This window comes from Anolis carolinensis, chromosome 1 (assembly GCF_035594765.1).
Source record: "Anolis carolinensis isolate JA03-04 chromosome 1, rAnoCar3.1.pri, whole genome shotgun sequence".
Lineage (NCBI taxonomy): Eukaryota > Metazoa > Chordata > Lepidosauria > Squamata > Dactyloidae > Anolis > Anolis carolinensis.
Window position 1 is genome coordinate 201,581,731 of NC_085841.1, and position 18,721 is coordinate 201,600,451.

The following is an 18,721-nucleotide window of genomic DNA, read 5'->3' on the forward strand; positions in this document are numbered from 1 at the left end:
ATTTTATATTGTTCCCTCACTTTTTATGTATTGTATAATATCTTTCTTGTTTAATAAAAATTAGATTAAAAAAAGAAAAAAAAGAAATGGAGATGAGCACCAACCTGCAGAGTCAGACATGACCGGACTTAACGTCAGGGGAAAACCTTTACCTTTACCTATGGTTTATACATTCTTTCCCTTCAGTTTTTCTTAAGTTTAGCTACAATGTAGTTTTAGGTATATACTTCCTAATCCATTCCTGCCTGATTTGGGAGTTTTGTATTTTGTTGCATGGCCAACAAAACTACCCAGCTGGTAAACTGGCTGGGATTTCTGGGAGTTGTAGGCCAAAACACCTGGGGACTTACAGGTTGAGAACCACTGCTTTAGACCTTTAGTTTTAATAAGTTGCCACTGCATATGAGCTCATCTCTGCTGCACATTCTCTTTGAATTTAACAAGTTGTGGCCCTGATTTAGCAAATCTTTGCCTCTAACTTCATTCTCTCTATAAGGTTCTTATTCCACTTTCCCTCAAAATATAAGGATACTGATTTGACCTTAATGCTCCTCTATTCTGTAATTTATTGCTGGGATCTCTTTAGAGATCACTTTCAAGTAGGCTTGTGCATTTCGGGTGAATTGCTATCCATTTCTGCTTGCCAGATAACTAAGCCCTTCATATCTGTTTTCCAGTTCCTCTCTAAAATAGGCGCACTACCAAATGGGGTTTTCATTCTGCATCAGAAAAAAAACCGTTCTTTTCGGCCCATTGGCAGCAATGGGGAACTTTCCCCTGGGAGCCTTTCCTTTCTTCCCTTCAATGGAACCTGGTGTCAGCAATGGGGTTAAGAAATACCTTATCCAGCCCATTGTCTGGGGGACTTCCCACAGGCTCCCCTTTCATATCCTTCATTAAGACCTGGATTTGAAAAGCAATAGTGTTACCACTCTTTCTGGATACTTTCCCTTTATAGAGGAGGAGACTGGGTTTAATGCTTCTTAAAGCTGTTCTACTCTAGAGGAGAGGCAGGCACGCACACACTTTCTCTCCCAGGCCAGCAACAAAGCAGGAAGACATGCAGATTTCCAAGGCATTTTAAGGAGGTCCATTGAAGGAAGAGTGATAACCAGGAATTCAGTGGAGCTATCCTCCCTGGACTACCTTAAAAATCCCCTCTCTTGCCTGAAATCTCCTTTCTGCTTGGGGATTTGTTTCCAGTGTTTCTACTTTTTATTCTAAAGGAGAGGTAGGCTTATCTTTTCATTTGTATTTTCTAAAGAAGAGGAAGGGAAGGAGAAAAAGAAGCAATAAGGGTGAAAGCCCCCAAATGCACATGTACAAACTCCACCCACTGTCCCTCAGGTCCCCAACTCCGAGTCAGTCCTACTAAATAAAAAGAATCAGGAAAATAAAGGAAAATAAAAAAAAAATCAACTATGATGCCGAATAGGGGAGGAGGAGTCAAGATTGGCTCCTGCTTGCTTTTGTTGTGGGCAGGTTTTCGTACCAGGAGGGCCCTTACCGTTATGAGCTCTCAAAGGTACCAAAGGTACTGAAAAAGAAACAGATCTGTGCACAACTCTACCCTCAAGGATCTTGAACCTCCTGGGTGGCATCTACAGGTGCATCTACCATGTAGAATTCATGAAACTTGATGCCACTTTAGCTGCCATGGCTTAATGCTATGAGATCCTGGGATTTGTAGTGTGATAACACACCTGCACTTTCTGGCAGAGAAGGTTAAAGACCTTGTAAAACTACAACTCTGTGATTCCAAAGCATTTAGCCATGGCAATTAAAGTGGTGTAAAACAGCATTAACTCTACAGTGAACTCTTTTTCTATAGAATATAATTTTCCTTTTTATTAATAATAAGAAAACTGCAACAACTGTGATTCATTTGCACTTAGTAAATACAACATCAGTTAATGAAAAGGTGACATGATCTACACTTATCTAAACACAAGTATTTAATCTAATTTAGGACCAATATGCATACTCACTTGAGAAGTTACAGGTTGACTGCCAAAAATGCACAAAGCACATGGAATATGCTCAAATTACTTGTTGTGAGCATCAACCCACATTTTGAATGTCGTAGACCTACATTCCTAATAAGGCTTGAGTATTGATGCTCAAGACAGCTGTACAATACTGTTCACCATCAGTATAAGCTACAATTTTGAGTCGTAGCATCAACATTCTGTCTTTTTTTTCCATCATGAGGAACTGTTCGGATAAATCATCTGTCATGCCCATAATGAAATCTCGAGCAAAGATGAGAAATGTGTGAGGAATATGATTGCTATCAGTCCATACTTACTCAATTGTCCGGCAGGCAGAAACAAATTGGCAGTCTGGATGGCAGTGGATGCATCTGGGGAGATTGTGCACATTTGAAAAACAAGCAAGAAAAAGTGACACATTTGAAATCGACTCAACATATTACTTAACCTTTTTTTGAACAAAGGAATGTTTTCAAAACAATGCATACAATTTAAAACATGCTCCCAAACCCCCACAAATTTGGCATAAATAAGACAAGCAATAGACAGATTTTACTTCTTATCTTTAAAAAATTGAGAGCAGTAAAACTGCTGTATACACACTACTAAATTATAGCAGTTTAACACCACATTAATTGTCATAGTTCAATGCTATGTAATTCTGGGATTTGTAGTTTTGTGACATAGTTATTAATTTCTATCAGAGAGGTCCCGCAACAGACTACAAATCGCAGGATTAAATAGAATGGTGCCATAGTAGTTAAAGTGATGCCAAAGTGCTATAACTTTGCAGTGTGGATGGGATGGAATTTACATTCTAATCATAATTGGAAAAGTTTCCCTTGGTGGGATTGCATGTAACAGTACCTGCTCCTGAAAAGGTGTTTCTAAATTTTGGTTCTGGTAGTTCTTTATGAACCAGGAGGAGCAAAGAGATTCATGGTTATTGCCTTTGGTGGCAACCATATGTTTCCTGTCAAATATAATTTGGCCTTCAGCTGTTTCACTTTTCAAGTTCATCTGCTCATTTGGGTAGTGAATCTGGCTGAAAATGCAGGGAGGCCCATGTATTTTTGGCTTAGATATATTTAGTATAGTTATTTTCCTTCCTGCCTTATGCAAGTTTCAAGGCAGAAAAGAATGTAGATATGCACATGAAAAGGCATAAATTGTCATATTTTTTCTCTTCCTGAGTTACACATGTCAATTCCATAAGCCTTGAGTGCTATTTTTAATTACCACCCTACAGAAAGAAAGAGGGAATAATTCTGTTGTAAATGTTTGATGTAATTCTTCATATTGCTATGATTATTTCTTTACTCATAAAGAAAAGGACTTGATTTGAAAATTATGTGCGAAAAACATGCATTAATTCTACATTCTTTTTATTTAGATAATATTCCAAATGAAAATAAAAATGTTGCTTATATAAAGATAAGAAGAAGCAGCTAATCTAATTTCCATTGGAGCAACTCTTAAGCAGACCTTCTTTGAGGTCTTTCATAAAGTAGTGAAACAAAGGCCCCATCTACACTGACACATAATTCAGTTTCTCAATGAAAATTAACAGCATTTAATTGATTATATGGCAGTCTAGATTCATATAATCCAGTTCAAAGCAGTTAAACTGCATTCCCAAACTGGATTATATGGTAGTGTAGATCCAGCCTAAGAGAGGAACCTCTTGCAGATCACAAAGCCTTGGAAGTCTTGTATGAGACAAAATGAACTCTTGTAAAGTTTGGAACCAGTTTGATCCAAACTACCACCAATAGTCTGTTGCATGTTTCCCTACATATAGGAATGACTTACTGCTGTCTTGACTTTGTTTTCTAGAATTTATTTACTATTTATGCATAACAACACACTTTGTTGTCCATTATGACATTCATTTGTAGATAGAAATACATAGATATACATTCATTGCTCATTTCCAATTAATACCATGTTCACAAGGGCTGCATTCGTGGATGGATTGCCTTTATGTCATATACCTGGGACATATACAAAAGAAGACTGGATCCTTGATTCATCTTGAGAAATTATTGAATTTTAAGGCTAAAAACCATCTTGAGCATTTTATGGAACAGCAAGGTCTATGGACTTCATCACATGCAAGTCCCACCCTCCCCCCATTTCTAACACTTTTACAGATTGATATGTTTTTTTTAATTTTCAACTTACATATTCATAAAAAACAGCTACTGAAGATGGAAATGAAAACAGAACTTATAAAGGATTGCATGATTAAATGGGCACAAAATGTCTGGCACAACACAGAAGTAGATAAATCGGAAATTGTGGACTATTGGCTTAAAGAAAATTCAATGCTACAATCTTAGATTTTTTTAAATTTTTTTTGTAAAATGATGAACAGGCGGTACCTGACCTCAGCAAAACTAGCGAAAATGTATAAGGGAAGAAACAATGAGTGCTGGAAATGTAAAGAACAGGAAGGAACTTCCACGTGTGGTGGTCTTGTAAAAAAGCAAGAGAATTCCATACAGTTTTAAAACAGTTCATAGATGAAGTACCATGGAGCCCATCATAAGATGCATACAGACTTCTGGCTGTAATGTGTAGTGTTCTGGAAGTTAGCTATGTCAGAAGTATGGAGAGAAACCATCTTCTGAGCTCCTGATGCTCCAGCAAATTGGAGGTAAAGGTAAAGGTAAAGGTTTCCTCTGACGTTAAATCCAGTCGTGACCAACTCTGGGGGTTGGTGCTCATCTCCATTTCTAAGCTGAAGAGCTGGCATTGTCCATAGACATCTCCAGGTCATGTGGCATGGAGCACCGTTACCTTCCTGCCGGAGCGGTACCTATTGGCATGTTTTCGAACTGCTAGGTTGGCAGAAGCTGGAGCTAACAGTGGCCACTCACATTGCCAGGTTGGAACCTGGGACCTTTCGGTCTGCAAGTTCAGCAGCTCAGTGCTTTAACACACTTCGCCACCGGAGCTCCTTAGCAAATGGGAGAAAGCACTTCAAAACATGTGGGATAGGATCTGTCAGATTTGCCCATTTTGAATCATTTCAGTGCAGTGATGTAGAGGAATGGGCATTCTTAGGAACTGTGAGTTGGGTCTCCTCTAGAGTAATGAGATTGAAAGGGAAAGTAAAGTATCCCAGAAGTGGAGTCTGTTTTACGAACAGTGTCTTGGGTCACCTCTAAGTGGATGGCTGAAGCAAGAGGAGGTGATCCTGTGTGATGGGGGTAAATAAATTCTCCATCTTCTTTAAAAACGGAAACCCATGCAAAGATGATGATTCTACATGCAAAAAGATGATTTCCCCCACTTTCCCCCAGCTCCATCTGATGAAGTCCTAAATCTTGATAACAAATGAGCTATTGGGCTGGGTTAACATTTTGGAGATTTTACTTATGTTGGAGAAAGTGTATCTTTCTCCTCTCTACAATACCCTACACTGCTTCAAATGCTCTTCTGGACAGCTGCAGAGAAGTAGAATTAGCAGATATCTCCTTACCTTTTCTTTCTTCCATCTAAATCAGTGGTTCTCAACCTGTGGGTTCTCAAATGTTTTGGCTTTCAACTCCAGAAATCCTAAAGCTGGTAAACTGGCTGTGAATTCTGGGAGTTGCAAGCCTAAATACCTGAGGACCCACAGGTTGAGAACCACTGTCCTAAATACTCATGCCTTCAAAATGGTTCCTTTGTTCATGAAAGGCTAATCTGGACCCAATACATTTCTTGATTAACACTATCTGAGAAGTGTAATACATTATATTCTTTCTGGAACTGATTAAGTATGAACAACTCCATGCTTGTAAGAACTTCATGTTGTTGTTTGCTTTAGAAAGTGATATTTGAAAATTTAGTTAATTTGAAGCCAAAAATAAGTTTGCAGTGTGATCATGATAGCCTAAAAGTATCCAGTCACATACATCCAGTAGGAAAACAAACAAACAAAAATACCTATGAAAAACAAATCCAAAGTACCACTTTGCCACTTCAGAATCTGAGCTTTCAGGTAACATTTCTATTAGATTTGGCACTGTTGTGTTATTTTTGGAGCAACTGCATTAATTTCTGAGAAACATTTCTAACACCCCTCTATTTAGAAGTAAGTGCTGATTATTTCAGTGGCACCTACCCAGTACCCACATATAAGTGTATGTAAGATTGCAGCAAACCAGGATAATCCTTGGGGGTTATGGTGGGAGTATAGTTACAATGTGTAGTTGGCTGAATAGTACATACTGATATTTAAATCTTGCTCATCACTACACAGAAAATAATGTGCCTTTGAGTTTTTCCTCCTCCTAAACCAGCTCTGGAAGATGTCTATAGAACAACTATTTAAGGTAAATTTTGGCTATATGGTAAAGAGGGGAGATTGCTGATGGGAACACCCATTGGAATTAGGATTCAGACCATTCCGGTTAAATAAATAACTTTCAAATAGCAATGATTTTAATAGTAATTAAATATTAATTTTGCAGAACATTCACCTTCTTCATTTATTCACTAGGTAAATGTATTTCACCTTTCTTCAAATGATATGAAGGTAACATACACGGTCTCTCTTCCTCACCATTTTATTACTTCCCAAACGCCTTGGGTAGATGAAGCTGGAAAGAGTCATGGTCCCAAGGTGTTTCAGGACTAAGTGAGGACTTCTACACTGAAAAATAAAATCCATATTATCTGCATTGAACTGAATTATATGGCAGTGTAGACTCGGATAATTAAGTTCAAAGTAGATAATGTGGATTACCTGCTTTAATAATCTGGATTATATGTTGGTGTAGAAGGGGTCTGGTTCTTCCAAATCCCAGAACAACACTGTCACAATATACAGTAGTGTCTCACTTATCCAACATAAATGGGCCAGCAGAATGTTGGATAAGCGAATATGTTGGATAATAAGGAGCGATTAAGGAAACGCCTATTAAACATCAAATTGGGTTATGATTTTACAAATTAAACACCAAAACATCATGTTATACAACAAATTTGACAGAAAAAGTAGTTCAATATGCAGTAATGCTACGTAGTAATTACTGTATTTACGAATTTAGCACCAAAATATCACGATATATTGAAAACATTGACTACAAAAATGTGTTGGATAATCCAGAATGTTGGATACGCGAGTGTTGGATAAGTGAGACTCTACTGTAATTTGTAGGCCACATATGTTTGTTCTTTTTTCAAATGCTCTCCTTGGTTCTCTTTCCATGGTTGCATCATCGTAAAACCTGCTAGAATAATTTAATGATGGAGATTTAATAAAATCCTTTTAAAAAAAGTGCAATATATAAAATAGCTCTGAAAATTCTCATTGGGACAATGATCACCTTTCAATGCATTTATTAGTACAAAGTTGAAACAGATGGTTTTGTCATCATGCCTATATGACACCCATTTTTTTTAAAAGAAAGCATTGTAGTATGGTCACCACCCATTATAGTAACCACCCATTATTATTCACAACCATAGGAATTTTCACACATATTCCCACCTACTTGCTGAGTCAGAGGGAGAACTGTAGATTCAGAACAGATTGGCTGAGCTCCATGAAGATTTTCCAAGATAGAGATAATAGAAAAGTCACGGGCCAGATGGTAACTGGCCACCATCTGGCATGAAGGCTCCACTTGGAATAATTGTCTTAGAAATAGATGAACAATCAACTGGTAACATTTCCCTTTGACTAAACCATCACAGGTTGGTTTTGAGACAAACAATGGATAAGAACATATACAAATGTCCTGGTTGGCAGACGCCTAACTGCAAATACGTGACCAGAGTTAAATGAAAAACTGGAGACTCAGGGCAGAGAGCAAAAATACATGCTCAGATGACACAAGATATTGTAGCACAAATGGGGAAGTTCACAGTTGTGGATGAATCTCTTGCATTTCACCATTTTGCCAAGAAAAGGTAACTTTTCCTTTTAAAAAAAAGAGTTAAGGTGCAGTACTCACAGTTGTCTCGTGTTTTTTCTTTTCTTTTTGGAATATAATTTCTAGTTTCACACATAAGTTGCAAGCATAGCAGTATTCCTAGACTCAAAAGCTATGCCAGTCCAAGAGCTTACTGACCTTCCCTTTCCTTCCAAATACCCTATAAATAAATATTTAAATACCTTCCAGGAAGTTATTCGGGTGGCATCAATTTCTTAGTTTAGAATAGAGCCAGAAAATACTTGCTCTTTTGCTTCAAAATTCATTTCAGGATCCTTTTGTGATATATAAGAAAACATTAATCTACCAGAATTATTTCTTTGACTTTTTTTTTTTTAAAAAAATACGAAACCCTCTAAGCATTAAACAGAAGAACATACAGATCATAATTAGTTTATATAATCACTTCCCCTCTGTAAGACTGCTTACGTTTTATTATGCTAATGAAGTCTGGGTGGAAGATTTTCAAACCTTACTTTCTGTAAAAGAAGTGAACATTCATTTGGCCGAAACACAAACCGTAATAATGATTCTATTACCCTATTTTGTACAGACAAATGAGGACAGATCACATCCTGTAGAAACTGAAACATGTTTGTTACTATAAAGAAATTTTAACATAGATCCTGAATACTGGCTAGCCTAAGGAAATGGTCAAGGAATCATTGTGTCTGATATTTTGCACCCAGGAATACAGGCAATTATAAATACAATGTATGAGGGGAAAAATAATACAAGTATGTCAACTTCTTCAAAACCTTCATGATTTTTCCACTTTCACATTTTCCTATCTATCATCTATTTATCTATTTATCTATCTATCCATCTATCTATGCATCTTGTTAATTTAATAATTATCACCTTGAATCACTCCCCACATCTTTACATGTATGTCAGGCAGATTAACCAAATAAGTTTCAATAGGATCTTTTTCTCACCTTTCCCTGATCCATCAACTTTTTGTACCCCATAAACACTGTAATTTTCTTTGCATCTCCTGTGTTAGTTTGGGAACCTGGAAAATGAAAAATAATTGCTTCTCAATTTATGGTCCTCCAGATGGCCTGTATCTCAGTTTATAGACTCCCTGACCATTGCCTATGCTGGCAAGGGATTGTGTGAGTTGACGTGTAAAATCTCAGAAGGAGCAAAGGCTGAGAAATGTTGCTTCCTGTATTGCTTGACTACAACTCTTATGCTGACCATGGTTGAAATGATCTGGAATCCAGATACCTTTGGAGGGGTCCACATATTCCTCACTAGGCTTGTGCAATCCAGGTAAACTGTGATCTGTTTCAGTGTTCCAGATTTCAGTGGGGTTCCCAATCTGTTTTTTTTTTTGGGAGCCTCCTGAGTTCAGGAGGACAGAAATCAATTTTTGATCTGGGATACCCAAAGATTCATTTTGCTGACCTTGGTGGGTGTAAACATCTATTTAGAGCATGCTATTTGTAGCTTCCTCGTGGATAACTCAGAGGATGACTATGACTTGACGGTAAGACTTTGCAATAAGAGAGAGGCAGAGCTTGGAAAAGCTACTACTCTGGATGAGAATTTTAAAAAACCAGAAAGCTCAAAGCCATTGATGGGGGACTGGTTTTTAAAAAAAAATATTAAGAGGGAAAATGATAGTAGCATCCTTTACAGATTGAAAATTACTTGTTACTTTAGAAACATAACATGTATTATATGAATACTATGATACTGATATATAATATTGTTTGGCATAAAATTATGATCTTGGATATATTATTGCATATTGCTAATTTATTTAACTGTTTTTAACTACTTACGTTTTATTATTTTGTATTGTTGTGTATTGGCATTAAATTCTGCCAGTTTTGTAAGCCATCCTGAGTCCCTTCGGGTGGGAAGGGCGGGATAGAAATGATGGAAATAAATAATAAATATTCATCCCATTATGGGGGACTTCCCAGGCGCCCCTTCCTGTCATTTTAGGCATCGTTTGTCCTTATATCCTTCATTAAGACCTGGATTAAAAACATCAGAGTTAAGATACCACTCTTTCGGTGATCCTTTCCTTTCTGTCTGTAGAGGAGACTAGGTTTAATATTTAGTTACAGCTGTTTCTACACTCATGGTGCTCTCTTCCTGCAGCACGCAGCTTTCCAAGACATTTTAAGGAGGCTTCCCCACTTCTCAGGGAGGGAAGAGCGATCAACCTGAAGCTATCCTACCCTGGCCTTCCTTTAAATGCCCTCTCCTTTCTCTTGATTTGTAGGCCCTGGAGCAGTGCCTCCCCCCTGCTTTTCCTTGTAGCAGCTGCCTCCCTCCTGCACTCCACTTGTAACTAAAGGCAGCCAGTTTTTTACAGCCACTGTTCTGTTGTGGCCAGAAAAAAACATGGAGGCTGAGACCTTGCCGTTATGGTCATCCAAGCAAGCTGAACAAGCCGTATTGTCCAACGGGAACTGATCAATCCGAATCCATGCACAAGCCTATTCCTCACCCTTTGGCTGACCCAGGTAATTTGCTTCAATTCATTGAGAGTGAGGCTAGAATTATGGTCCCATGGAGTGTAAAGTGTTATGAAAATGATTTTTAAAAGACTTGATATCAGTATATCAAAAATAATTCGACCTTCTTAGGCTGTTAGGCAAAAATTGGTTTCCATTGTGTTGTACAGGATCCAAAACTAAACTGATTTCTTTTTTTCTCCCTGTCATTGCCATAGCAACATTTCTTCTTGTAAAACTGAACACAATAAAGTAGGAAGGGAACCCTACTTTTTGTGATATTCCCTTTGTATTTTCCACAATAAAATTCAAAAAAACTTCATATTTATTTGCAGCATTGGGGGATAAAGTTTGACCCAAAGTTAAGTGTGTGTTAGGAATGATTGACAATGTGGTTCTATTGTATTTTACTTAAGAATGAGAACCTGTTTGCTCAAAGGGCTTATCCCTAGTGATGTAAGTTTGCAAAGAATTATAGTCTTACCTAAGAAAAGAGAGATAGACAGAGAACATTGAATACATAAGGATATTTTCCCTGCTTGTAGAGATGTTCTGGACTTTGTGTAACAACCAGGGGAATCATTTAGAAATGTGCATTTTAATTTAATAGATTCCACGTCGATATCTGAATCAGAAATGGTTTTTATGCAAATGGTGGCATATGTTGCCTATATCAGCTCAAACAAATCTGGGCTCCATTCAAAGCTCTGAGATCAGTTTGGAGAAACAATTTGCACCAAGCTCTATCTACAAGGAAAACATAAAAAACATTGGGAAGGGGAAGGAGAGTTTGAGAGAAGGTGTGGTTATGCAATTGACAAGACACGTTTCCAACTACAGGAAAGTTTTATCAGGGTTTTGATTTCACTTCAATCACTAGATTTTGGGCAAGGTGATGAGAATACAGGAGGAAGTTATTTGAAAATGACCCTGTAGTTACATTTCATTTTGTGATGCTGTGTCTGTGAACACAGCAGCATCTAGAACTCCCAGGAATGGCTTGAGAGGCAGTACTGCTTGAGAGATGTGTATGTATCTATTGTTGACACTGAACTTCCAAACCAGGGACTCTTTTACATTATAGCATCATGATTGCATTTTATTTGACACGACAACAATTCTAGGAATTCTAGGACTGGCAATTGCAAGAGGGCCTCAGCTAGACAACTCTTCCTATGCATCTGGGCAAACTGCAAATTTCAAGATTCAACAGAAGGCAGCCATGAAAGTTAAAATAGAATCAGAAGGCTATGTGATGCTAAAGGAGCAAGGGGCTCCAAAGAAACCGGACACAGAGCAGCCCCTCCAGTATAACCCTCAGGAAGCTTGTTTCCAGGCTCAGTAAGATTTGTGCATCTACCTATGGGGGAACAAGGCACTATCCCACTCAGCGGGCAGAACATGAGGCACTGGTCCAGGCACGAACAGTAAGAGGGTTCTCAGAAGAAAGTGATGCAAACACAGGATGCTAGACATCTAAGTGATTCAGACGATCAAGACACGAACAGCGGGATAGCAGTTGAAGTGCCAGTGAGCTATGGTTGTGAGCTATGCCTTGTGGGCAGGGGGATGCCCTCGTGCATGCTGCTGGTTTGGATTTATTGGGCTGCAATGGTTCAGAGTTGGCAAGAGGGGTCACCCCCCTTTTGTGGTGTGTGGCATGGGCCCTGGATTCGGTTTGCATACCTTCCTGCATACCAGGAAGGGGAAGTGTCTTGGTGGTGTAGGGGTGTGGCAGTACCAGTGTCCTAGACCAGAAGTGGTCGGCTCACTGCTTGCTCTCCCATAAGCAACATCAGTCAGCAGTGGGCTGTCTGATTCTTGATCCAGGATCCATGCATGACTGCCAACCCTTCTTCATTGTAACCAATAAACAAACTGTGGTTTCTGGTTATCCCAACTCCTTATATTTTCTTTTTCTTGTGGGTTCCTGGTGGGAGGAAGATGGTTGCTTGCCACTGTCCACACAAAGGACTCCAGTATGTATAGTTCTAGCAGGTTCTGCAATCTAAGTGAAGCTTCCTATTTTCTTTTCTCTCGCTATTGATAGATGAGGGGGCTTGCGTGTTCCAATGAACCTGAGGGCACAACCACTGGAGTCACACACTCCCAGGAGTGGCCACAGGGGAGGATCCAGACCAAGAACAATCCGAAGACCCTAAGACCTCAACGGCAGAGCAGGTGGAGGATAACATGGTGCATGTTACAACAGCTGTGAAGGCGGAAGAAGGCTGCAACAGACTGAGAAGCCACTCTCGTTGTGTTAACCACAACACTGCTGGGACCTCACTCTGTGAAGACTATGTGTTGACCGGCCGTGCACCGACCTCCACACATTAAAAAAAAAATCATGCATGGGCGTCTTCCAAGAAATGGAGGACCATCATCCTCGAACTACGAGGGATCGCCTAAGTAAGTAAGAGCCAGTATGGGATAGTGGTTTGAAAACTGGATTATGAACTTTATCACACCAGCCTGCTGTTTTGTCATAATCACATTCATGTAAGTAATGGAAACATACACATTCTAGAACATCCCATATTGTACCTTCCCAGAATTGTGAAATAGCATTGCTTCAACAATCTGTAGACCTGCGGCTTGTATTCCACAAAGCATCCATAACCTACTCTATGTATGCCCTATCAGTGTGCCTTTCCATTTTTGTATTTTTATTTTATCATAAATTTTCCAAGTAAGACAATATTAAAGAAGAAGGTCAGGAAAAAACAGGGGGGAGTAAAGAGAGGAGGAGAATAACTTCCACTGATGCCACATGACTGCTGGCATATCAGAACACAAGAGGGAGAGACCTATCATACTGAAGTAAGTAATGTGAATGTGTGATATGGAGAACCATTAATGCATTTTACCTCTCAATGAAAAGAGGAGCATTACAGTAATAGAGGGAAGACAACAGGATGAACATGACATTGTGTCATAACTAATGACAACAGATGTTATTATCTTGCTGTAATACTGCTTTATCAGCCTCGTGTAAAAAAAAAAAAAGACCTTAAAAAAAAGGCTTCAAATTTCCACTCTGCCATGGAGGTCTATTCAGTTACGTTGGGCGAGGCATAGCAAACTCAATCTGAGGAAATATTGCCAGGAAAACCCTGTAACAGGTTTGCCTTAGGGTCACTGTAGGTCTGAAATAACTTGAAGGCACATGACAATAAATTGATAGAAAGACAATGAGACAGCACATTGTAGTTTTTGAGAAAATCCAGTTATCTTCATTAGGATCCTGGAACCAATACTGCTGAATCTTACATTCTAAAGTTATATGGGCTCATTTGGATCAATTTAGACCAGATCCAGAGAGAATTAGATTAGCCTTACATGATTCTGTAATGAAGCATCATTATCTGTGATTCAGTCCACTTTAGAGATGTTGACATCAAAAGTTAGTGCTGAAAACACCAGATTGTCTGTCTCCAACATCACCAAATAAGAAAAATGCCAAAAGATTTCCCCCCGCTCACTAAATAAAAATGGAGGGCATGGGGCTTTCTTTTTACTAGCAGAAAAATTGTGTGCATTATCAACAAAATGGTCACAGCTTCTGCAAATATGAAAAGCTTTCGATCAACAACTATGCTGGGAGACTTAAGAATATAACTGCATCTTACAACTTTTTAAAAATGTCCAAACTTGGCAACTACTTTCACAATAAAATATACAATACAATTAAAAAGCAATAAAATAACACATCCCCTAACAGCAAATTGGAATAGTATATATCTGCAATTTTACAAAAAAAAACCCTAAATATGACAGATCAATTTGAAGAGATAGATCCAAATAGAGTAGAGAGGGAAAATGAAAAATCTCTCTGCATTTTGACTGTTTACCAATAACAACTTCAAAAACAGAACAGCACAGAAGCAAGACTTTCGTGTAGTTCACAAAACCATCTTTTAAAATTTAAAGCATCCCTTGTGTAGGGAGACAAACTTTTTGGGAGCAAAAGGTTGGGCAAAGTGAATTCAAATAGAACTGGTTAAAAATTGCCTGGCATGGAAGACTGAGCATTCAGTGTTCCTTTATTCATTCTTGGAATTGGCTTCATACATCAATGAACTTTTCTTGGTGTTTTAGAAAATTTGAATACTACCCCTGAGAGTGTACCTGTATCTTTAGAAACAGAATGTCACTCAAGAGGGTATTTGTGATTTGCTAAATAGGAGCCATAATTGCAACAACATGTTTAGTGCTTGCTCAAAAGTGGGGCAGGAGGAAAACAGTGGCAATGTTTTCTTTATACAGTAAAGGAACTAAAACTGGGATTACAAGAAGGTCCACTATGACAAAACATGTTGCAATTTAGGGTAAAAATTGATCTATTCAGTTTACCTTCCTCTAGAAAAAATCTATTTTGCACCATATAAAACTGGTATTCATTTTAAAGATACCTAACAAATTTAAAACAGTGTAAACAACGGGATAAAATAATGCTTGAAGGCCATAACATATTAAACTATTTAGTAAGTTAATAGCTTAAGATTAAGCAGATTAAACAGTTTTAAAAGATTAAAACCAAGTGAAGGTGTGTATAAGACCAACTGATAATGGAGTGTGACTCCTCTTGCCTCAGAAATCCATACATTGCTGAGGGTTGTGATGGGTTTTAATGAAGACAAAAATATGAAAAATGTTTCCAACATTACAAAAGTACTCCATTGAAATGTAAGTATTTGAAAAAGGCACACCATGAGTACGTACAAAATGAAAAATTAGAAAAATGTGCCCCTCTAAAGAAAATCTCTATAGGGTAAAATGATTATCATCATCATCATCATCATCATTTAATTACTTATTAATCGCCCTCCATCCAAGATGCTCTAGGCGATTTACAAGATAAAATTGTAAAGGATAAAAATACATACATATAAATATTGATAAAATTAACATAGATTAAAAGCTCTAGTAAAGAGCCAGGTCTTGAGTGCTAGAGTAAAAGGCCCTAACTCACGCATGGCTCTCATATAGGGCGGCAAGGCATTCCATAAGGCAGGGGCAGAAATAGAAAAAGCTCTGCATCTGGTCCTTTCCAAATGCACTTCTCTAGGACCCGGTATGTAAAGTAAGTCGCGTTGAGATGGTCGTTGCGACTTCCGATGATGGAAGAAGGAGAGACGGTCCCTAAGGTACAATGGGCCCTGGCCGTAAAGAATTTTAAAGGTCAGAACTAGCATCTTATATAGACCACGGTAATCAGTTGGAAGCCAATGCAGATGGTGCAGCACTGGTGTTATATGGCATTTCATGGGTGTTCTTGTGAGTAGCCTGGCTGCCGCATTCTGAACAATACGGAGCTTTCGGGTCGTGGACATCGGAAGGCCAACATACAGGGCGTTGCAATAGTCCAGCCTAGACGTGACCGTGGCATGGATGACTGTTGCCAGAGCCTCATCAGATAGATAAGGTGCCAGTTGCCTCGCTTGTCGTAGATGGAAAAAGGCCTGTTTGCTAGCAGCAGCGACCTGAGCTTCCATTGTCAGCTGCGAATCCAAAACGACACCCAGGCTCTTAACGGTAGGCGAAGGAGATAGAGCAGCACCATCGAAGGTGGGTAGCAAATGGGTCAGACCAGTCGAGCGGCCATGCCAGAGAATCTCAGTCTTTGTGATGACTCATGGGCCATGTAGTCCCGTTCCTAGTACTATTGTGGCAGATGAAGAGGAAAACTTGGGTTTCCCACCATTTCAGCTAGAATTGGAGCCCTTGCACCTGCAAGATGTTTGCCCACAAGAAGTCAGCCAAACAAGCCTTGAGCAGAAATCTCCCCCATTTTCTCGCCGGGATAATTATAATCGAGATAGAGGCGCTAGGGAGGCGAATCGCAGGAGCGCCAGGATTGCTGCCAGACAATTAGCTGATTAAGCCTGTTTCCCTTGGGAAATCTTAAGGAGTCATGCATCTGGACACAGTATGGGTTTCGTTTCTTGTTCCCCAGGGAAAGTGTTCCTTGGCGGGAAAACAAGATCCTATATAGGTGTTTACCCACAAAGAAATCCTTGCAGAGTCAATTCGTCAGCTTCGGGAGTAAGATCGTGTGTGGACTACGCTACTCCAGTTCCCTCGGACCTTGTTCTAGTTCCAAGCCTGCCTTGTCCCCGGATCTTGCCACGGACCTCGTTCTTGCTTCTTGCCTCTTGTTGCCATGTATCAAGCCTTGTTTGCCAAGAATCTAGTTTGCTTCCAGCCTTGTTGTCAAGCTCCATTGGACTAAAGGACCCTGTCATTTCCCCACACTTTGCTTGGCAAAGTGTGTGTTTCGGTTTTTGGATTATAACTTTGGACTCTAATATCACATATTGGACATTGTTTTCCTGGACTATATTTGACCTTTCCTGAAAGGACTACTTCTGAACTATATTCTTCACTTGTTTTTATTGACTTTATATATTCCTTTAATAAAGATATTAGATAGTTTCTGGCCTCTGCGCATGGTTATTGGTGCTCCGCAGCCTGGGTCTTGACAGTCTTCGCCGGGTTCACCTTCAGTCTACTAGCACGTAGCCAGTTCGACAAAGCCTCCAGACATAAGGTGAAATTGTCTGGTATTGACGTTGCTCCAGGCTCCAAGCGCAGAAGGAGTTGGGTGTCGTCTGCATATTGATCGCAATCTAGGCCGAAACTCCGAGCCAAACTAGCAAGGGGTCTAACGTAGATGTTGAAGAGAAGCAGGGAGAGAATTGCACCTTGGGGTACCCCACATAGGAGGGGAGATCTGTCAGAGACTTGATCCATATACTCCACGCATTGGCTCCGGTTTCGGAGAAATGAGTTGAACCAATTGAGGGCCTGACCGCGAACTCCGGACATGGCGAGACGGTGAATCATTAGGTCATAGTCAACGGTGTCAAATGCTGCGGTAAGGTCGAGAAGTACCAGAAGCGCTGATCCGCCGCTATCAGAATGACAACGGAGTTCATCTGTGATGGCAACCAGGACTGTCTCCGTCCCATGGCCAGGGCGGAAGCCTGACTGGAAAGGGTCCAGGCTGGTTGTATCATCCAAAAATTGTTGCAATTGTCCCAGTACAGCCCGCTCTATCATCTTACCTAAGAATGGAAGGTTAGAGATTGGACGATAATTGGCAATGGTCATGGGATCCAAGCTAGGCTTCTTTAGCAAGGGACGAACCCTTGCCTCTTTTATATTGTCCGGGAAGACCCCTTGTTCAAGAGAGCCATTGATTATATTGCTCAACGGATCGAGTAGACCTTCCAGGCAGCTCTTCACCAACCAAGAGGGGCATGGATCAAGGGAACAGGTGGTTGGTTTTGCAACAGCTAGGATTCTAGCGACATCTTCCCTGTCAAGCAGAGTAAATCGGTCAAAGATAGGCCCACTAAGCGGCCACAAAGTGTCGAACTCTCTCAAGGTATCAACTGTAGGGGGCAGCTCTTGCCGAAGCACGGTGATTTTATCAGTGAAAAACTTCTGGAATGCCACTGCTGTGAGAGCCATGGTTGCTGGGTTTTGGACTAAGGGAGCCGGAGTGGTCAGAGCACGAAAAATTTTGAATACTTGCACTGGGCGCGATCTAGCAGAGGCTATTAAGGAGGAATTGTAAGATTTTTTAGCGTCCTTGACGGCTGATTCGTAGGACCTGCAAAAAGCCTTGAAAGCGGACAGTGACACCTCATCGGGTTTCCATCGCCACCAATGTTCCAGCCGCTTTCGTGCTTGCTTCATCATCCGTAGCTCGTTAGTGTACCAGGGGGAGCGATTCCGGTGAGGGCGAAGGAGGCGTCTGGGGGCAATCTCATCCAAGGCAGCCAACAAACTGACATTCCAGTTGTCGACTAGCTCATTGAGAGTGGCACACACAGTTCCCAGGCCCTTAAGGGCATTCAAGAACCTAGCAGGTTCCATGAGTCTCCTGGGCCGAGCAAAGATTGGTTTGGCAAGATGGAGAGGAGGAGATGGAATCTCAATCCGGGCCTTCAGGACAGCGTGATCAGACCAGGGAACATCAATTACCGCAGATAGAGATCTTTGTACTCCGATATTAAAAATCAAGTCTAGAGTGTGACCAGCCCGATGAGTAGGGCGAGTCTTGAGTAATGAGAGCCCCAAAACTTCATTATATGACTGTCTTATCCACAGATTTGATTTCTATGGTTTTACTTACGAATGTCCAGAAAACGTGTCTCCTAGAAGTGTTTGTGGACATCTCTAGGCCCTCTAGTGTAGTTCTATGGTGTTCTTCTGGCTTAAGTATAGTCAAAATATAGGGTTTTGCCATTATCCACAATTTCAGGTATCCATAGGGATCTTGGAATGCATACTCTGTGGATATGTGGAGAGG

The 18,721-nt window shown here is 40.0% G+C and overlaps 1 long non-coding RNA gene across 1 annotated transcript in view; it reads left to right on the top strand.

Annotated features, from left to right (window-relative positions):
* The window catches only part of LOC134294084 (uncharacterized), a 47,927-nt gene extending 30,405 nt beyond the window's left edge, over positions 1-17,522 (top strand). Inside the window, exons 3-4 of the long non-coding RNA XR_010001067.1 lie at positions 10,164-10,407; positions 11,523-17,522. This is a non-coding gene — a long non-coding RNA (uncharacterized LOC134294084). The remainder of the gene's footprint in view (positions 1-10,163; positions 10,408-11,522) is intronic.
* The last annotated feature ends 1,199 nt before the right edge of the window (positions 17,523-18,721 follow it).